The sequence below is a fragment of the Parasteatoda tepidariorum genome, chromosome 8, assembly GCF_982258835.1.
Source record: "Parasteatoda tepidariorum strain Cologne lab strain chromosome 8, Ptep-v5.0, whole genome shotgun sequence".
In the NCBI taxonomy this organism is placed as follows: Eukaryota; Metazoa; Arthropoda; class Arachnida; order Araneae; family Theridiidae; genus Parasteatoda; species Parasteatoda tepidariorum.
In genome coordinates this window covers 46,543,829-46,567,562 of record NC_141762.1, presented here as the reverse complement: position 1 = coordinate 46,567,562, position 23,734 = coordinate 46,543,829, and the positions used below count along the sequence as shown (strand labels likewise).

The 23,734-nt window shown below is 27.9% G+C and overlaps 1 protein-coding gene across 1 annotated transcript in view; it reads left to right on the top strand.

Annotated features, from left to right (window-relative positions):
• Positions 1-23,734, top strand: part of LOC107445844 (TWiK family of potassium channels protein 7) — a 402,607-nt gene that overhangs the window by 223,714 nt on the left and 155,159 nt on the right. The gene's annotated exons all lie outside the window — the stretch shown is intronic.

Sequence of the window (23,734 nt, the reverse complement as noted above, 5' to 3'; positions counted from 1 at the left end):
GGGTCCGCTGTTCAACGGAGGTTATAAAGATATAAAATTGTTAAGTAAAACTTTCATTTCATTCGACAGTTGGAAAATAGCAAGTTCTTATTGTTAACATCAATTGCTTTTTGCTTGTTGTTTTACATTTATTTAATTTATTAATGTAGTTATTTTGTTCAGAACTAATCAATGGTTTTTTGCTAACTAATAAATGGTTTTCTGACTACTGCTTTAGAAGCCGTCTTTACTCTACTAAGAATATATTTTTGAGGTTCTTCTTATTTTCATCTGATGCAGTGAATAATGCGACATTGACTGAAATATGTAAAACCTACTTAGTTGGAATATTAAATACATGGAGAAATAATTTAATTATTTTTTTAAAGTTGTTTTTTATTTCCGACCTTAGAACTAACTGAAATATTATTCAATACAATAAATGACATCTTACTAAAATCTTGGAAGCTCGTTATTTATTTCCTCAAATTATCGGTATTTAATGCTTAATTACTTCGAGATTTGGCAATTATCTCTCACATTTTTATTTCATTATTTCCTTTTCAATTAAGAGTAATGCTTTGCTTTTTCTTGTAGGCAGTTAATGTTGGTATATTAAAATAATTTATTTTCTTTTGAAATGATAATAGTACAGTTTATAGTTTAAAATTATTGTTTGGCCCTGGCAGATTTTGTGATCTAACAAAAGATACGTCGATTGGCTCTTAAATTAGAAATTCTTTTTAAGGGCACTTTTGTTGCTCCCAATTGAAAATTTACACTTCTTTTTTAATTGGCAAATAAAAATAAGTTCTTTTGGTTAATATTAAATATTGCTATTTATATATTTATATTGTAATAATTTTGTTTAGAATTGAACACTTATCCATGATTACTCGAAACTATTTAAGAAGTCCTTTACTCTGCTAAAAATATTCTTTAGAATTCCTTTCTATTTTAATCCGATTCAGTGAATAAAGCGCAATTTACTGGAAGACGTAATACCTAGTCAGTGGAATATAAAAAAATTATCCGTAGCAATTGATGAGATTATATCAAAATCTTGAAAGCTAGTTTGTTATTTTGGTGAATTGCTGATAAATATATTGCTGTGTATGATAAATAATGCTTAATTGCTTCGAGACTTGGCAGCTTTTTTTAAAATTAATTATTCTCTCTCATTACTATATTTCATTATTTTCTTTGCAATTAAAAATAATGTTTCGCTTTTCCTTTTAGGTAGTCAATGTCTTTTCATTGCAATTTTTTTACGAGTTGATGACAATAAATTTTTAATACAGTAAATTGATTTTTTTGCCCTGATTGATTTTTTGATTGAACAAAAAGTGCGGGAATTATCCCGTCAATTAGAAATTGTTTTCAATTGCCATTCTGTTATTCTCAATTGAAAGGTTACACTTTCATTTCAGTTGTCAATGGAAAAATTACAAGTATTTATTGTTAACATCAAATGCTTTATTGCTTGTTGTTTTAATTTTTTTAAAACTTATTATTTTAATTATTTTGTTTAGAGCTGAAAAATTATCCAGAGTTATTTGCTAATTCTTCAGAAGTCTTCTTTACTAACTAACTTTCTTCTTTACTAACTTCTTTACTACTAAAACTGTACTTTGGAAGTTCTTTTTATTTTCATCTGATGCAGTGAATAAGGTGGGATTAACTGGAAAACGTAACATCTAGCCAAGTGGTATACAAAAGACATAGAGAAATACCTTGAAACGGCTATGTTCTTTTCAAAGTTGTTGATTTTTACTTCCGTAATCGGAACTAACTGAAAAATTATCCATAGAAATCTAAGAGGCCATATTAAATCTGGAAGCACTTTACCTTAGGTTGTTATTTTTATAAATTGTCAATATTTAATGCTTAATTATATTGAGTCTTGTAGCATTTTTTTCTCATTTTTTTATTTCTCATTTCTTTATTTGCCTTGGAAAAGAGAAGTTATGTTTTCTTTTGTCTGTAGGTAGTTAATGGCGTTGAATTAGAAGGATACTGAATTTCACGTTTTAACCGTTGTTCCTACATGTCCCACAAATTTGGTCATTAGTGGCCTCCTCAGTGAGGGGGCCCAATCTATAATAAGAGAAACACCACAAAACATGACAGACCCACCTCCGGCTTGAACCTGACCTTGCATACAGTCATGATAAAGAGCTTCGCCTGGTCTTCGTTGCACTCCACGACGTGCGTCATTTGACTAAAGGCAAAAACGGGATTCGTCAGTCCAAATAACATTCCGCCAGTCAGGAGCTGTCCTAACTTCTTACCCATTGAAGTCGCGGAGCATTATGCTTCTGCAATGGCCTCTTACATATGTTACTGCAATTGCCTCTTCTTTTACTATATCACCATAGCCACGGCCAAACACAATTGCCTCTTTTTGCCACTCTATCACATCCGTACACTTACCCATATTTACACACAATTTCCGCTGAAAACAAAAATATCTCACTGGTGGCTACTTGCCTTTGATCACATTGAGGCAGTGCGCACGCAGTTGAGCACGTCACTTGACCACTGCGTCATCTAACGAAACCTAACGATTCATCGGTACTTGTGCACTAGGTTGACTAATTTTTTCCCCGCTGAACTTATATAATATTATATTTTTTATTGTATATTTTTAATAACATAAACTGTTAAAACTTAACTAAGCAAAATTCTTATTACACTAGCAAGTTTATGTAACAAACAGTTTATGAAAAAATTGCCTCTTCATTTCTATTACAATTTCCTTCTCAACTAGCAATTCTGTTTAATTTACAATTTTATTACAGACAGTGAAAAATTTATTATTTCCAATTGATTGGTGATTATGTTACTGGCAACTGAAAACTAAATGGGGTTGAATTAAAATAAAAATTTGTTCGAATTTAAAATTTCTCTATCGCTTACATTTAATGCTATATTGTCTTCAGTTTTACCACATCTTCTTTTAATTATCTTTCTTATTCATGTCTTGTTCTACTACTTTCGTAGTTTCTTTCTAATCTAGTTTTTGGAAATTGACAAATGAAAATTGAAAAGTTTTCAATTCATTTATTGACAATTTGAAACTTTTTTTAGCTATCATAATAGTTTAAATGCTGTTTCATGTTTTCCAACTTTTTTTTCTCATTGTAGTTATCTACCTTCCGTCTGTCTTTTCTTTCTACTGATTAAGACATTTTCTTCTAATATAATTCTTCTTCGAAGTTCTTACAAGTCTGTTACATTGTGCAAAATGGAATTAACTGAAAAACATAACACCTTATCCAGTTGGATATCATTTACGTAGCTCTGACTAATGAGAATTTTTACATTTTTTTCGAGCTGAAAAATAATCCCCAGAAATAAATAAGATTATGCTAAAATATGAAAGAATTTTAAGTTTGCTTGATTTTTTTTGAATTGTTGATAGTAAGTTTTTAATTACTTCAAATTTTATCAATTGTTTTATTCCTGATGTCATTTTTTATTCTTCTTCTCAGAATTGATTTTAAATTAATACTTTGCTTGATTACAAATAGATCTTAATTACTCTTATTTATTTTTCCTCGTAGGCAGTTAATGTTACTACATTAGGAATGTTTATTAATATTTTTTTTAATTGCTTGATACAAATTTTAAATTAAGAATTTCGGGAAAACATTTGGTAAACATAATTTCTTTTTCTTGACGTCACAAGTTTCGAACCAAAACAGATAAGACAATTGACACTTCAATATTAGCACTATAGCTCCTAAACAAAGATAGTTTCGTGAATTTTTTCAATGACTGCTCATTTTATTCATTATTAGTTATTATAGTAGCAGAAGATTTTTTTTAAAAATTAAGTAGACAAATTTATTTATTTTGTTCAATTATGATTTTTGACATATCACACTCGAATTTAACTTGAGATGAATTAGTTACAATGCTACAAAAATTTTACTTTAGATCCTTAAATATAATGAAGTTTTCAAATATAAATAAAAGTCTTGAATTTTATAACTGTAAATTTTATTCACATCAAATAACGAAATCCTTCCTAATACAAAATATTCCAGAGAAGATTTACTGCAGAAATTTACGGATCAAATTACGGTAAAATTTCATGAAACAAATCTGTTATTAGTTAACTTTTACAATAATATTGCCTTAATTATAGTAATTCCGTAATTTTGCAGTAAAAATATTTCACGGTAAAAATTTAAAAACATAAAATTTTGCGGTAAAAATGAGTTTTACCGTAAAATGGATTTTATGTATGCTGCACTCAGGGTTCCAGTACTTTTTACTGTAACGTGATCCGGAATTTTTACACTGTAAAAAATTCAAAATTCATTTAAATAAGTAAAATTTCACATTTCGACACCCATTTTACATACTTGACAATGTTTGCAACATTCAATAAAGTATAGTTCTAAATAATATTACGGGAATTAATTAAATAGGCTGAATTTTACATGTTTCTTTAAGGGTGAATGCTGTAATATATTACAGTCAAAGTTATTTTAATTTTTGAAACAGTTATGCAAAAAGTAAAAAAAAAACTTTTGCAAAGAAACATTAGGAAAAAAAGTAATAAAATAAAAGTATTTTTCTGATATACTAAAGGGAAGTTACGATTTACATTTACAGGACATTAAAGAAAAAGTTTATTCAGTTTTAAAAATATGGTGCTGGTTAACTTAATTCTTATTCGTTAAATTTATTATTTATATAAAAGTCGATCAATGAAATGAATTTATACACATTCAATATGCAATGGAATACACTCAACGAAGGATAGAATATAATGTCTTATTATTATTCAAATCATATTTGATTAACTATACTTTATAACAACTTCGCAGTTGAATTTTTGTTAACATTTTGTCTGCATGCAAATTAGATACATCTGAGACTTCTTTAAATAAGCGATTTATGTAACGCTATGAATAAATCAAATAACATACTTTTGCATTTTATTGTTACAGTATACTTTTGCATTTAATTAATTTCTAAAATAAATGGTTACTTTTGATTAATTTTAAGTTTATATGTTGTCAAAAGTTCCAGATCGAAAGGGGTTTGATTCTGTTTATCTTTCATGGCTTGACAGCTTTTATCTCTCTAAAGCCATTTTTAATTGAAGCACCATCTGAAACTTTGTTTTTAAATTTTACTTGAAGGTATTTACCTAAAAGAGGAACAATTTTACTTGAAACTATTGTTATTTGATTAATATTTTAAAACAAAACCTCTGTATTTTCCCAAGACGTAAGCGTGAAAGCAATACAGGTTTGAAACGGTAAACGTAAAAAATATAAAAAAAGTGGAAAATAAATAAAAGTTAAAAACTATACTTAAAAAACCATTGTAGCCAAGAGTAGCAAAATGAGAAGGTTGCATTTCCAAGCTCCATGAGGCTGTCATTAGAATCTCATATCATTAACTAGAGAATCAGAATTCATTTGGAATTTGTGAAATTGGTGAAATAAGTTATCAGAATCGTGAGTTGGTGCGATAGGGGTAGAAAGAATTCTTGCATTAACAAAATTAAATGTATGTACAAGGTTTCTACAAAATGTGGTAATAAAGGATTAATTGGACTCTTGTTCATGGATATTTAATGCGCTCCTTTAATTCATATTTTAAAATGTGTCTGGGTTCGCTCGATGAAACCAATGATACCATGGTTATTCTCACATATAAATAATAAACACGTTTCGAAAGTTCTTAAAAATATCTCCTTTTAAAATAAAATTAAAGCTTATAAAAATTTTAATCTGAAAATTTTAAATAGTTTTTAAAAAAAAGCAAATTTTTTTCCAAGAACTAGTCTGCGAATGGCTTTCTTATACTCATAAGCTTTGCTTAAAAAATTTTCCGATAGTTGTGACTGCTTCTGATAAATTATTTGCGTTAGTCACCAACATTGAAATTTTGGAGCCATAAGTTTCATTTCGAGCAAAAATTATTTTTTGAATCAAGTCATAATATTTGAATCAATTTTATTTGAATCAAGTAGTAATATTTGAATCAATTTTATTTGAATCAAGTAATAATATTTGAATCAATTTTATTTGAATCAAGTAATAATATTTGAATCAATTTTATTTGAATCAAGTAATAATATTTGAATCAATTTTATTTGAATCAAGTAATAATATTTGAATCAATTTTATTTGAATCAAGTAATAATATTTGAATCAATTTTATTTGAATCAAGTAATAATATTTGAATTAATTTCATTTGAATCAAGGAATAATATTTGAATCAATTTTATTTCAATCAAGTTTTGGTTTGAAACAAAAATTGTAACTGTCAGTTAATAGTTCATTTTGTTTAAATGTTTCATGCACATGAAAATTCAAGTATTTTTACGAAGAAAAAAATAAAACAAACTTGTTTAGTATTTTAGACTGTAATAATAATGGAAACTAAGCCTTTCTGTTCGAAAAAATTCATATGTAATATTCATTATGTCCCAGAATAGTCAGTGATTGAAATTTTGAAAGAAATATGCACTGAGAAAAAAGTATGGTCAAAACTACCAAAATATGGTAAAATTTACCTTGTACCCAGCTCCATGGAAACACTGAAAGGCTTGGTAATTTTTAATAATTCTCTTTATTATTTGTTGATGATTTCGGTAAAATTAGCAATAAAATATAATATTATAATGTGAGGTAAAATTTAGTGAATGTGCCATTTTTATCATGATTCCTTAGATCAAGGCATAAAAACCATTTATTCGGTTAAATTTACTTGTTTTGCCTTCTGTATTTTAGTATAAATTATAATTTTCAAAACGTAAATTTCCAGTAAACGGTGACAATAAGAGCGGAAAAATTACCAAATGAATGATTTAAATATCATACAGTATCTGGCCAATTTATTAGACACACTATAAGAGTCTATTTGAAATCTTAATTGTCAGGTGATAATATACAGCTTTATTGTTTTTAAGCGGCTGAAACCTGTTTGCATTTGCTTACGTTCGTCTATCAATCGGTTAACATTGTAATGCAATACCAATACCGTAAAAATAAATACAAATAAGTTGCATATAAAAATTCTCCTGAATAAAAACTCATTACACGTATGTTTAAATATAAAAGTATTGCATATAAACTCGAGCAAAATATGTAATCATTAAAAATCTACAGTGCGTCTAATAATTTTTCTAATTATTATAATATACTAATATAATACTTGATATAATAAATATTCTATATTTATATAACATATTGATAAATTTATCCAATTGGCAAATTTATATTATAAATCGTCAAATTTAACCAATTGATACACGAACGTAAACAAGTGCAAACATGTTTCAGTCACGTAAAAACAATAAATCTGTATAATATCACCTGATATTTAAGATTTTACACGGAATCTTATAGTGTGTCTAATAATTTGGCCAGAGACTGTATATTTTGGTCTTATTAATCAGAAATGTCATTACCATGCAGTATTTTAATTTTACCAGAATTGTTTTCTCCGTGTGATATTTAATTGAAGTAGCATCCTGAATAATTATCAAACGTCATTAAATTGAGAGAATATGAGAAATGTGCAAATATATACCGTAAACGAATTTCAACAAGTATATAAGCTACTTTTTTTATTACGGAATTTAAAATACTATCCAAGTTTATTAGCATACCATCCATAAGAAAATAGAAAACTAAGTTTCGTAATAATTTTTATTCCATAAGTCATAATTCATACAGAGAAAAAAGTATCAAATATGTAGTTTTAAATTAAAAATAGCTTCATTTCTGGCAAAAAAAATTCTTAGCTAAAAAGACCAAGTCAGTAAATTTGTTAAAAATACCTCTTTTAAGCTCTAAATGCAATAACTATAAAACAAAAGCAACACATTGCGCCACCAGAGGTCAATAAATTACTTTAAAAGACTTTTAAACTCCCAACTTAGCCACGCTACTAAAAACTTACTTTAAAACATAACCCATAACATTTCCTTTGATGCAAAAGTGGATGAGTGTTCGGGACACATAAAATAAATACCAAGACTCGAAATCTTGGACAATAGACCATCAGGAAGAAGACATATAGGGACCATTATCCAAGTCCCGGATTTTCGCGTTCCCAGATTGTTCCGAACGGGAAAAAAGAAGGAATATTCCAGAAGGGTGGGTCGAAACACAATTCTGAATTCTGTCATTTGAGCGAAGAGTGCTTAAAATATATAGATGTGCAAGAAGAAGCGGAAAAGATGGAGAATTCTTTGGTCCATGCCTGATGGGAAATCATCACCTCCAAGATGACAGCATGATGAGATTCTTTTATTATTTCTCCTTTTTTATATTTGAGCTAACAATTTTTTTCTTTCTTTCGGACAAGAAGATATCTACTTCTATAGAAAGATAGTTTCCTTTATACTCAAAGTAAAACGTGCAAAAATATTTTTTATGTCCTCACTAGCATTAATGTGTATGATTTAAAAAAATTGTTTTTGAAAAAAATTATAATATACACTGATAGGCTAGATAAAAATAATTAAACAACAATTTAATTGCTATTTTACCATATTCAACCAAAATAGTATAATAACCATGAAAATGTGATATTTAAACTGTTGATTGTGAGAAAAATTGTTTACTGACTGTTTTTTTACCTAATATGGATAAAGAATCAGAATTATTTTCAAGTCAACTAGGCTCATAGCTAATGACAAATGAGGGCACGCCTTTATAACTTTGGGTGATAGGCCTTATGCTAAGGATTATGATTATGTTTTCACTATCCATTATCGGTTGTCTAACACAACGGAGGATGTTTAATAGTCTTATAGTAATAAGTGTGTGGTGAACACTTTATGAAGCCATTTACAATCCTGCATACTTTTGCTGAGAGGTCTAATATCTCAATCTCATGACCATCTGAACAGGGATTCGAATCCCAGCTTTGATACCACAATATTTCTTCCATTTCTTCAGCACATGAGGAGTTTCTATTGTTTCACACTTTTTAATCTGCGACTTAGAACTATTAGAATACTAAACTCTCATTCATGCATGCATTTCAGCAATACAGTTTTGCTTAACACAAAAAAGCCAATGTTTATTACCTTACGGGAAGCTTAACTCAAATGTCTAGTTAATTTTCCTTTTTACGGTTTTAAAATCATGCTAGTTGTAAATAGTTGCTAAACTGTATAGTTTCGTTTGAACTTTTTTTTACCGTACCAGTCGTAAATGGTTCGAAACCCGTAAAGGTAAAACAATTCTAACAGTTAACTTATAGTTAATAGGCTGGTCAGATTGCTGCCGCTTATTTTACCCTTATTTTAGATTGAAAATTGTAACAGTGTGCAGCATTAGATTGTAAAGTATTAATCATGTAATGTTTCTATTTTTATGCATTTTTTGCCATTATTTATGCAATTTATACATGCATTTATTTATTCATTCATAATGACATTATTTATGCATTTTTATGCCATTATTTATGCCGTTTAGCTACAAATATTTTAATATTTCAACCATTTGTTTTACAAAAATTTTCCCATGAATAGGAAAAATGGATTTAGAGCCTGCGCAGCTTGTACTATCAAGAATACTGATTTAAAAATATCTAGATTTTTCCTTAGAGTTTCTTACAGTACCTCTTCTATTTTTGTTAACTCATTGGAGTTAAACTAACAATTTTGATTCAATTTTTCAGCCTTTTCATGAATTAGGACATAATAACAATTTGGAAATTCTGTTCCATAAGACCTGATAATCGTATAAATTGTTTTATAAATCAATGTTACTTGCATTGAGGATTTAAGATGTATAGTTAAAATATAATTTTTTATTATAAGCCATTAAGTTTTACAGTACTTTCGTTCCATAATATGATTTATGGATAGTTTGCTATTATTTACATTTTCTGGTTTATTTTATTACCACCATTTAATTTATAAGGTTCAGCAAATAAAATATTTAAAAGATAAAACAATCCTCCAGCAATGAAGTTTTTTGCTAAACTGACATTGTTAGGCTAATCATCTTTAAATTTTACATTAAATATATAAGTTGAATTAAAATGTATTTTTATTGACTTTCAATTTACAATATTTAATAAAGTAATTAATAACATTTATTAAGTTAAAATATATTAGACATTGCTTACTGCCAACGGCATTGTCTTAATAATTTGATCCAGAAATTCTTTTTTTTACACAGAGTAGAATTTTTAATATTATTTAATGTTTCAAAATGCATAAGGGAAAATTTTTACAAATTTTAATTATAGAAAACGTTAAAAAGTTTTATTTTCACTAAGACAATTTTTAAATTAAATTTAAAAAATTGAAACATGCTAATCAGAATAAAGTGTAAAACTTAAAAATACATTGAATTGCTTCAATTATTTCTTAAGAGACTGTTATTCAAAAATGCAAAACTCAAATAAAGTAGAGAATAATTAATAATGATGTAAAGTTATTAATATGGCTTTAGTCGAAAAACAGCATTCCTTTAATTTAAGGAATTAACAGTTTATTAAAATCACCGCTGTTGTATTCATTCTCTTATGCATTGCTAAGTTGATTTTTCCCCTGCAGCAATGCTGAGAAAATTTAACTCTTTTTATAATTCGCAGCATTCTTTTCAAATTCTTATCGAATAAAAATATAACTTCTTTTTAAAACTTAAAGTGACGTCTTAAACTTAAACTTTCTGAAAGAAAAATACTTTTTATATAGCAAAATCTTTTATTTCTTTAAAAAGGTTCACATCTTTCTCTTCCAAGCTCTTCATGATTTCTCTTTTATATATCTAGCTGTCTTGTATTTATATGACGATTATGACTTTTAAAATGTTTAGGGAAATATTTAAATTCATATTACCTACTAGAGGTTTTAATCAGCTTAGTAACGTTTCTTTTCAATTTTATCGAGAAAAATAAAAATTAAGGCTCAACAAAATAATGTAATAAATTTCCTTTCATGTTGCTTCGTTAATGAAGTAAAGTGCTTCAAAATCTGAATGACATAAATGGTTATTTAAAATGTTTGAAATTATAGTATATTAAAATTTTTTTACAGTTAGTTACTTCTAGTTCAGTTCTGTGAATGTTCGGTTTAGCAAGATTTTTCAATTTTTGCTACAGCATTGTGATGTCATAAAAGTTAAAAAAAAGAAACTTTTGATTTCAACTTCAATTTTTCAGATAAATTATATTGTTCCATTAAATAAAATAATGAATACATTTTAAAGAACACATTTTTCCTTAGGTGTGTATTCAATATAAGATTTTCGTGTGTAGTCAATTTAAATGACGTGTTCGTCAAATTTGGATTGTGGCTTTTATTTAGGTATTTAGGTTTAATTTTAAATGAACTTAAGTTTTCCACGAACGAAATTATATTAGCTATAGCTTTCAGATTACAAAAAGTATTTTTCAAAAATGTTTTGAAAGTAATTTCGTTTGATGAAATGTACTTTGAAAAAAAATATAGTCGCCGTTATCCAAGACATCAAAATAATAGTAAAAATTAACAAATAAAAAGGACATTAGGTTCACACAAGCTCTAATATCAAAACATCTTAACACTTCTTAGAATTTTAACTTTAAAATATTTGTTACTTTAATGATGATTTTTCGCATTTAAACTATCAACTTTAAGATAAAATGCTCGAGAAAATTTTGTTCCGTAATTTATTAAAAAAATTGGAACAGTATCGTTTTATTGTACAATACGCTTTGTAACCTGTGAAAACGTATAAAATAACTTTTTGTAATTATTTTTTAAAATGGTATAGAGCTTCTTAAAACTAAGTTGAGACTATCGCCTTACCAAATGTACCATACATATTTAAAATTATAAATTATTATTTATTGCAAATGTCGGACATTTATTGTCTCACCACTCTTAATTGGCACCTATAATTAGCAATAATGATGTTTATAACCTCATTATTTTCTCCTACGAAATGTAGTCACCTAATTGCATTGAAAACTCTCATACTCTTCCACTGCAACATTCTATTTAGTAATAAAATGAAAATTAAACTTAAAGTCGTTGAATCAGTTTTCTATTTTATTTAACCTTTGAAGAAATGATAAATTGAAGGAATTGAAAGTAATTCCACTTTATACCCTTGTCAACTGGATGGGGACAGAAATGAAATAATTCATAGTTTGTTTTATGGCAAATCGATATTTTTAAATGTTAAAAAAAATCCTTTTACAAAATTTTATGATTTGCACATCATATGCTTGGCAACTGAAATAAAAACGCTAACAACTTATAGTCTGTTTAGAAAATTTAAAATAAAATAGTTTCTTTTAATATTTTCAAATTTATTTTTCAATGTTTTGGGATTACGTACTCCTTTTATTTTAATCATTGATAATATGTATTTGCCAAATGGATGGAGAAGAAAATAAAACGTTGCAAATTCATATTTAATTAAATAGCATTGAGAAAAATAAATTTTTTAAAAAGAATTTTGAAAATCGTTTTCAGAAAATTTTAAAAATATTTTTTTAATCATTCTTGACGGAATTTTAATTAAACTAAACCAATTATTTAATTTTCATTATATTTTATAAAAGAAAATATAAAAAAATTATTCTATTCTGAACAGTTAAACGACCGGCAAATTTTTTAATTTCAATATTAGTGTAAAACTCATTATTTCCTTGTTGTAACAAAATCGAAAACAAAAATCTATTATAACTCTTTATTCTTTATTTCTTTCTACAAAAATGTTTCTGTAACATGATTAAACTAATTCTAACAGTCTTTTTCGGCGATTTGCTTTCGTCAAATTGTTTTCAAATTTATTATTGATTATGGGGGGTTGGCTTTATTTTTCGCTGAGTTATCATTCGTCGTCAACCATCGTCAACCACGGATCTCTTCCCACTCTCCCAACTGTCCGTTGGGAGCAATTAATTTACTTTCAATTTGTACTTATTGGTGACAGGTCCCAACCTCTCAGTCTCAACCGTCGAATATCTATCTTGAAAGAAATTCTCGATGTTAAGAGAAGGATTTTCTTTTGAGGATCTTCTTTTCTTTATTTTTATATTTTTGAATGCGGCCATGCTCTATTTACTAGGCCAGGCTATATTTACTTAATAAATAAATTTTTCCAAAAATGATTTTATTCATTTTTTGGGATAATATCCATACATCACATCCAAATTAAGATTTATCTGATACCGCCAAAAGCATGCTTAATATTTCAATAATGCTACCTAAACTAACCACTTAATTTGACAGATCACCCTCTTAATGGGAATAAACAATTCTAGTTAAAAGTAACACTTACTCTTAGTAAACTGGTCATACTATAAAATATTCCGTTTCAAATCACAGAAAAGAGTACCGGCACTCTGGGTTTCGGTATTTTTTACCGTAGAATCCACCTTTATTAGATCATGTTACGAAGCAAGAAATCTGATATACTATAATTTTTACATTAATAATTATTATAAAATCACTGAATCACTCTAATAAAATAAATATTACTGTAAAAACTACTTGGAATATTTTACACTAAAAATAGATTTTACGTTAAAATGGATTTTCCGGATGATGCACCAAAAGTGCTGGTACTTTATAACGTAATTTGATCTGAAATTTTTAACAGTACAGTAGCAGAAATTAAAAGTTATAAGCCCACGTTTTGTTTCCTGTATTTTTATTAAAATGAATAATTCTGACTACGAAATATTAATTTCGCAAAATTTTGTAGCAATGTATTTTCAGTAGACAATAATTAATTGCCATATTTTTATGAAATTTAGTAAGTTTGTACAGTTTTAGGTAATTTCCAAAGTTTTAATCATAAAGTAGATGAAAATATAAATGGCAATCAAAATTTTTCAAAGCAAATATAATACTAAAATGTATATTTAAAACCATTTACTTTATATTCACATTAAATATGTGCTACAGCGTTTCAATTTATTTGAAAATATCTCTTCACAATTGCATTTGTAACCTAAGCCTTAACTAAGCCTAAGCCTTAGAAACTAAGTGAATCATCATGTATATTTACTTAAAAATAATTTTTGCATTTTTTTAAAAAAAAAAAAACTTGCATATGTTTAGATATTCACTTAATATCGTGGCATTTTATTGTCACTTTAAATCGACTGCTTTCTTTTCGGTTTCCAACGTGTAACTAGATCCGCTTTCCCGCGTCAAAAACACTCACCCTAAGCCACCTACCTCCTCTATCAGAAATAAGGTGAATCTTACGCTCAAGGACTTAGCACCGGTTTTCTATTTTGTCCAGTTAATAAAGAAAGGATTAATCGGATGTTGTAGGAAGTAATCCCACTTTATCCTCCTGTCTACTGAACGGAGGCTGCAATAAAACGCTAGATGGAATAAAAATAATGCAGAAGTATCTGAAGCAAAATGAATTTGTTGTGTACGTAGGTAATCCATGGAATTGTTTCGATGATAGGGAAAACTAGAATTGCAATTTGCAGAAGAGAGTTGATAAACCAACCCTTGCACTGGTAGGTTAAGAAAGTACTTAATAGCCGTTGTATTTGACTAGTCTTGTGTAGACCGAGTTTATTTCCAAGAGATATCCGCACATAAGTTTTTCTTCTGGTATTGGATTGGATATTGTTTCAAGTGTGCTTTGATATAAGTAATTGAGTCAATGTAAGCTTGATGTCTATATGGATAATTCGAAAGATAAATCAACAGTGTAGCAAGATAGTAACCAGCATAACTAAGAATTATTATGTGCAGTAACTAATGTGTATCCTAAAGATGATTATTTTTCTAGCAAAGTATTGAATTAAAGTATTGTTAATGCCAGTGTATAAATGTATTCAAATCATCTAATTTCTTTCTCTTTTATCCATAAAGTATGAAAATAAAATAATTTTTATTAATAATGTAACTTTGAAACTTCTATTTTAATGAAACTTTATTAAGATTACCTGAATGAGAAAAAAAGTATGGTCTGAACTACCAGATTATGGTAAAATTTCCTATGCTTCTACCTCTACGTGAAAATCAAAATGCTCGGAAATGCTTACATAAGCGTATGGTAATGATTGTGTTAAAATTAACACTAAAATATGGTTTTATAATGAATTATAAAATTTGGTTATTTTGCCATAGTACCTTAGCTAAGGGCGAAAGAGGAATTTATTTGATTAAATGTGGTATTCCGTTTTATATTTTTTACTATATGTGCGGTAATAAGAATTATAATTTTGAAACTCAGAGTTTCCGGTAAGCCGTTACCATTTAAACGAAAAAATTCCAAATGAATGACTTAAATTCTGTGTATTTAGATTTTATTAAAAAGAATCATGTGTGTATACATATTTATAAATAAATATATTTGTTATATGTTTTTTTATATATGCATATAAATAAAAAAATATTGTTTTTAAAGTACCACGGTGCATTATCCGTAAATTTCATTTTTACCTTAATATGTTATACCGTAATTTTTACAGTAATGTTTATTTAATTAGAGTGATTCAGTGATTTTAATGTAATTATTGCTGTAAAAATTAAGGTGCATCTGCTTTTAATTTCTGTAATATTTTCTCGTAAAATGGATTTAACGTAAAGAGTGCAGATACCCTGAGTGCAAGTACTTTTCACGGTAATTTGATCCAGAATTTTTTACAGCTTACTACATGTTGAAATTATCTGCAGTAAGTGATTAAATTTCACTAGAAGAACATGACTTCCATGATATAAGACAAATTTATTAATAAAAGGCTCTTAAGTCTATTGGGTGTTCATGTCTAAGGAGATTACTTTGATAAAAGAAAAATGTACGACAAACTTCAGTTGCCGGTACTAAATTATGTAATTAAACGTGTTTTTTTACATAAATTATATTCATGTGATAGTTTATAATTTGTTATATTTATTTGAAGAAAAGGAAAATGGGAGGAGTATTGGAATTAAGGAGTGGTACTGATTAACCTTACTTTATTATTTTTTGGGACAGTGGATGTTCAAATTGCACGGTAATTGCAAACAAAAGTAGAATTAGCCTGTTGACCAAGTAAATTTACGGTTAGGGACATTTTTTTTACCTTTAAGGGTTAGAAACCATTTACAACTAAAACGGTGAATACAAAATTATACGATTTTGTAACCAATTACTACTTGCATGGTTTCAAAACCATTAATTAGACAGTAATTCAGTTTTATTTAGGTTTTTCGTTAGTTACTTGCTGTCAGATTGTGGTAGAGTTGTGTTTTGTTAAATAAACCGTGGAATGCTTCGCATGAAAGATTAGAAATACTAGACATTTTTTTCAAATTAAGCTGCTCCGTGATGCTGCCATCTGTGCGTGATTGCGAGTTTCGTATTACAATAGTCCAGAAATTACAACACTCCTCATGTGTTGAAGGAATGGAGGAAAAATTGTGGTGTCAGTGCTGGTATTTGAACTCTTGATCAGCCGATCATTAGATCGACCGATAAACTTTCTGGGCTGCAAAGTGTACCCAATTATAAGGAATTAAACAGCTTCATAAGGTGTTCAACACAAGTTTATTACTATAAGTTTTTTCCAACCGTAGATGGAAAATAAAAATAGTTATTCGTAATCTTTATCAATTTCATATTATAAATTAATTTATAATTAATTATAAATTAATTATTTATAATTATTATATTTATGAATTAATTATAAATTAATTATTCATAATTATTATATTTATGAATTAATTATTTAAATTAAGTATTACTTATAAATTAATTATTTATAATTATTATAATTATAAATTAATTATTAATTATAAATTAATTATTAATTATAAATTAATTATTAATTATAAATTAATTATTTATAATTATTAATTATAAATTAATTATTTATAATTATTAATTTATAATTAATTATAAATTGTTTATAAATTAATTTGAAGCAATAAATTCAATTTCTTTAATTATATTCACAAATTGCTAAATAAAATAATTTGTTATAAAGATTTTCTTATTTCCGTGAAAAATTTTATATTCAAACTCTATCAAAAACATTACATAATCTTGTTAATAAAATAATAAAATAATTAAATAAATTAATCGATGACAATATATATTAATATTTTTACTGCTATCGACAAGTGGGAGCATTTTATGTACATACATACAACTCTTCAATCAACTCAAGAAAGTAAACAGCGCCTCCTGTGTATTAAGTTTCATTATCCAGTGCATCTACTCGAATCTACTAATGATTTTTCAGTGACGGAATTTAATGAGGATCTTAATAATTGCGTTCTTAATGAAAAACTTTCAAATCTGGGATAGGAAAAGGCGAGTTTAATGATGATGCGTTTCTTCATGAAGTCCTGCATAATGTCAAACCTCTTATATAAATGTACGCTCCACATTAAAGAGACTAAGGAGTATGTTTGTTCTGTAATCAAGAATCCCTTAAATATATTAGTTTACTTCTTTGATGATTTCTAATTTTAAATTTCCCCAACTATTAATGTTTCTTTTTAATTAAAATTCCTAAATTGAATATCTTTAATGTTTTCTTTTACTTTTGACTCCTGCTGACTTGATTTCAAAGAAAGTTATAATATTTGATGTATCGTTATGTTTCATTTTGGCTTATGAGGGAATTCAATTATTACTTTTTGGGAAACAAGTATGCTTATTTAATTCAGAAAGATACTAAATAAGTAAACTTCAAAAATAAGAAAGAGAAATGTTTTAATAAGAAAGTTAGAGATTTGAAAATATTATTAGGATTTATTAAACATTGCATTTATTTCTAGAACGACTGAACATTGCTGCATACCTAAAAAAACTGAAGGTGCCAGATTGACCCTTCCTAGATTGTTTTTATGTAGATCAATTAGACATCCAAAATATTAAAATATTATTCGTATTAATTTAATAGAAATATATTATAAATTTGATCAAGGAAATTCTGAGTATTTTATTTGATTTGGTTAATGAAAAAAATTGATTACATGGAATACTGTCTTTTTAGTTATACGTATACGTTAGTTTCCTTTGAGTTTCCTTTTCTCTAGAAATATAGATTTGTTGAAATAACCTTTTTTTAAGCGATGAATATATATGCACTCCCTTGTCAAATTATTCAAAACATAATAAGATTCTTCCTCATATTTTCTTTCGTTTCGGGTTTAATTCGTCCTCTGACTCAATTTTCATGTTTATGCGTCATACGCTAGCTTCAGAATCCTTCGATCTTTGTGATAGTTCGTAGCTTGAAAATATTTTAGCATTTACCAGGGCCTTTACTTCAGCTTTTTTTACATAGTGAAAGCTCGCCTTTTTTTAGTCACGATGAAAATGCTCCAATTGATTATTCATACACTGCACACAAAATAAGCAAATAATTACGTAGTATAAAACTGTGAAACAAATAAACACTCCGCACAAAGCCACAGAAACACGTCCGTAACTGTCTCACCCGCGAACGAGACTGTGACAAGTATGCACTTGTTTACGTTCGCATATCAGTTATTTAACATTGTAATTCAATACGTTAAAAGCAAATACAATTAATAAGTATATCAAAAATCTCTTGAATAAAAACCCTTTACATGTATGTTTAAATATAAAAGTATTGCATACAAACGCGTTTAAAATATGGAATTATTTAAAAAACTACAGTGCGTCTAATAATTTGGACAAGGATATATATATATATATATATATATATATATATATATATATATATATATATATATATATATATATATATATATATATATATATATATATATATATATATATATATATATATATATATATATATATATATATATATATCCCTTCATAAGGGTTTACTTGAAACTCGTTTCCATTCAAGGTGAACAGTAGTATCATGTGATCAAGTTTTAAAAGGATTCCATGGTTTTAAATTAGAACTGTTTTAAGGTATTAGCTAAATTGAACGATATTATGGTTCAGTATGCTACGGAGGTTTCAACGGTGTTTACAGCTAGTCGTAAATTGCTACAATAGAAAAGAAAGAAAAAGTATCACGTTTGCAGGACTTATATGGTATGGTAAAAAGAACAAGTGATCAAATTTAAGGGAAATAATGACGTCATGAGAAATTACAAGAATGCCATCCTTGCCTGCAATAGCGGAATTTATCTTCCTGGGTATGTAATCCAATAGAGATTCGATGCATTTTTTGAAATCGCAGTTTATACTGAGTCAGCATTATGTCACAGTTTAGTGACAGTAATGACTGGAAAATGGTGACATACTAGTCGCTCGACAGCCATTAACTCGTTTTTAATTGGCAAGTGATTAGGAGAGTTTGCTGGCCAAGAAAATAGTCAGACGTTTTCTTCATAGATGAAGATTACGAAGATCAAGATTATAGATGAAGATTACGAACACCTCGCTGTCAAGCTATGCTCGTCTGAACATGGCGTTAATCATGCCTCTAAGATAGGCAAAAGCAAGGAACTTAGTTATATTTCCCGAAAAAAAGCAACAATCACTCTTTAAAGTGTCTGTAATGCAAAAAAGAGGGTAATCGTGACTCGAGACGCTTGTCGTACATGTGATAGACCAATATGATGAAGTTGAATGACAGCATGAAACGTGTGTTCTCCTTTTTGACGCCAAAAGCCTAACGGGGTTCTAAAATGATGTTCTAAAATGATGCTCCTCCGTTTTTGAGTCCGAGTTTGTAGTTGAACACAGCACTGAATTTAATGATAGTTTCTGAATGTGTGATTTGTCAGAAATCATTTTTTTGTTTTGTTTTGTATTAGTTCTTAAAAGGATTATGATTTCTTTTTATATCTAATACGTTTAAAATGCATGTTTTCGAAAACACAGTACAATAAGCAGTCAAATAACCATAAATAAGATGGTATTCGACCATATTAAATAAGGCCATAATAAATAATCATAAATAAGTCTGTTAACTGTAAGAAAAACCATTAATCGACTGCTTTCACCTTAATCCGGCTAAATAAACAGACTTTTATCGCACCATCTAGGTCAACTTAAAGAAGCTATTTAGTTCCTTGCACCTGAGTACATATTACAGCCGAGAAGACTATTCGGTCAGTCTCTTGACCAACGGAACGGGGGTTCGAATCCCAGCGTTGACTTCGCCATATTCAACCATTCCTTTTAATATATAACGAGTTTTCAGTGTCCTGCACTACACAATTTGTTACTATGGACTACTTGAATACGATACTCTCCTTCACACGTATATGGCAGCACCGTAAAACACGAAAAGTCTAGTATTTCCCATCTCTTAAGATAGGGGAAACAACCGGGATAACTATTTGAACCACATACCATGGTTCATTTGATAAAAAACAACCCGATCATTACCTAACTCCAATGCCCTCCACCTAAAGAAAAACCTAGCTCCAATGTTCAGTTAAATTTTTTTATGGTTTTGAAACCATGTTAGTTGTAAATGGTTGAAAAGCAGCATGATTTTACATTCATGATTTTTTAACCATATTAGTTATAAACGATTTTGAGTCCGTAATGTTAAAATGCTTCACTGAAAACTGTTACTGGTAATTGGATCGACTGATTGATGATAGTTATTTTACCGTAATTTTGGAATGAAAATTCTAACAGTGTATTTAATGCAGTTTTTTATCCGTGCATTTAACATATATTTTGTTTTGCATTTGATAGTTCTTTGTTAAGGTACATTAATATTGTAATCTTCGTAAAACTTATAAAGTAATTTAAAATGCTGTTTAAAAATTTGTATGTGTTCAAAAATTTATTCTATCACACTTTCGTTAAAGCATAAGCTAAATATTAAATTTTTGACTTTTAAATCGTTCGAGGTAACAACATATAACGTGTTTCTTTTATTTTTGTTTTAAAGAGAGAGACATGTGACATTTAGAATTTTCCATTACCCTAATGATGCAGGGATTTGTTTAAAAGTCGCTTAAAACTTCACTTTTACTTTAGTAATGGAGAAAAATACATTAAATGGCTTAAACATAGTAAAACTAATAGAGTTTTTAAAATTCTCTAAATGTATACTTATAATGATACCAAAAATAGTTAAGTAGCGTATTAAACTAGGTAATAACTCATCATAACTAGACATTAAAAGCATTATAAAAATGAAAAAAAAAATGAATTGAACGAACGAACGAACGAGGAAATTTAAGTGGTAGTAATCAAATAAACTAATTTAAATTAAAATTTTTATGATTTCTGTAATAATTCGCATGTTTAGAATATGATAACGGATAGTTTATTTAGGCTCCATTTCATTTATTTATGAATGTTAACACTTTAGTATATAAATTGTTATGAGTTAACTCTAGTTAAGATCACAGAAGTGGATTAAAAATTACTGAAATTCTGTTCTTAGAAAATCTAGTTACTGTAATTTAAAAGCATTTCAGAAAGTAAGGATGATTTATTTTAATTTCGCAATTTTCCTGACAGGAATATGATTTGATTGTTAACGCAACATTTAAGTTACTCTAATGGCACACTGATTAGTGATGTCTGATCATCATTAGTGATAACATGAAAACAATTAGTGATAAACAGAAACAAGCATTCTCTACTTACACTAGATCGGTAGGCAAGTGGTGGTATTTATAACCGGGACTCCGCATCAAGCTTCACAACCCCCCAACCGTATATGAAATTTTCCAATTTTGAAACCACCAGGGATAATACAATAGTGGATATTCCAAAGTACATGATCAAAAAATTATTGTTCGATTGGAGATTCCGCTTTTAGCTTGAAGAATTATCATTTGTGACCATGGACTATTAGATACTTGCTGCCATGGACTATTGTTATTGTATTGTATTGATTATTATATTTGGACTAGTATATTTGGACTGTTATTTAGATGGGAGAAATATCGTTTGTGACCATGGACTATTAGAATACGATACTCTCCTTCACACCTAGATGACAGCACTATAAAGTTGCGCGACACATAAAAGTCTAGTATTTCCCATCTCTTATGAAAAGTGAAAAAACCAGATAAATTATTTAAACTACATGCCATGGTTCATTTGATGAAACACAACTCAGACACTACAAAACTCCAATGTTAATTATCTAACAAAAGCCTTGTTCCAATGTCCATTTAAATTTCATTTTCACGGTTTGCGATCTAATGTCCAGTTAAATTTCTTTCGCCCATTTAGATTTCTTTTTTCCGTAGTGGAAAGTAAAAAGTTTACCCACCAAACCGTTGTGGAGATTTCAAAATCTTTGAAACTATGAAACGCTTTCTGTTTCCCCATTGACCTGCATGATAAGTTTGGAGATTCACAATTGCCGATAATTTATTTAAGTAGCATGAAAAAAACTAATAAAGCAAAATTTTCAAATTTTATTAATTAAATAAATAAATGCATTAGTCATCGATCGTATAAGTCAGGGGTGGCGAACCTTTATACACCAACGTGCCATTTTTTCTAAAAAATTGTTTGATGAGGTCATAGACGTGCCGTCCAATAATTTTGACTTCGTGATTATTGGGAAAATAATAATACTAAATACTATCAACTCAAAACTCTTTATTTACATTGAAAAAAAAAAGAAAAACATTTTGCAATGTCTCAGATATATGCTTAATTCAACTTTTAAGTAACATCAGTGTGACTTCTGTTGTTGCAGATTAGATGACAAGTAACTTATATTAGGTTGTAAGATGTTAGTTTAAGCAGGACTGTTAATTTTTTTTGCTAGTTATTTATTGTTAGCTTGTTTTTTATGGTTATCATTTGTTTTTTTTTAGCATTAATTGTTAATTTTTTATTAATAATTGTCTATTATTTCGTGTATTTTTTGTGAATTTTAATTTAATTGTTACATATGCTTCATAGTGTAATACCATTTGTGTAATAACAAAAGTGATCGGTGGCGTGCCCGAAATATTGTGTCGGGTGCCATAAATGGCACGCGTGCCATTGGTTCGCCATCCCTGGTATAAGTCATAAATATTTTCGCTGTAAGTACACGAATTTTTCAATCAAAAAGTTCAATCCTATTGTAAATTTTCTAATTTTCGAATCCATTTTGTCTTTATTTCTTTGCATACCATTTCCAGTCATTTATTTGATGTTTCAGATTGAACCGTTTTCACCGTTTTCTCGTATCTATTATTCGCAATAAATAGCTTCTTAAGAAACGAATTGTCAGGACTCTATTCTTACATCTCGACTAGCAGAACTATGTAGGCTTTATCAATTGAAAAAAATAAATGAAACAAATGTTTCTAAATATTTTAAATAAATATATGTGCTTAATTATCTACCTTTTATCAAGTAATTTTTGTTGCAATAAGCACATTATTTCTTAATCAAAGGAAATTTATTATTATTTAAAATGTATTAATTTTCAAGTTCATTACTTCTTTATACCGTATTAAGCCGTTTAGTACCTTTTAAAGTCAATTATTTGATGTTTTTTGTAGGTCCAAATTCTTCGTTTTTCTCTATTTGTCGTTCGCAATCAATCATGAGAAATGATTAATTGAAGTTCCATGTTATCCTGTCGAATATCAGAAACATGAAGGCTTTTTCTATTTTCCCTTAAAGAAAAAAAAAACAATACCTGGAGTTTTAATCCATTATAAAATAATTTCAAATAGCAACTCCATTATGTATTATAATTGAAAAGAAAAAATAAGATCGGCTTGTTTTGATTGCTGAAAAGACGATGTTCTTCAATATGATGATGAGAAAAAAATATCAAAAACAATAAAGATAAAATTGTTAATTAAAAACGAAAAAAATTAAAATGTAATTGCAAAAAAGTGATGCTAGGAAAATCAAGAGG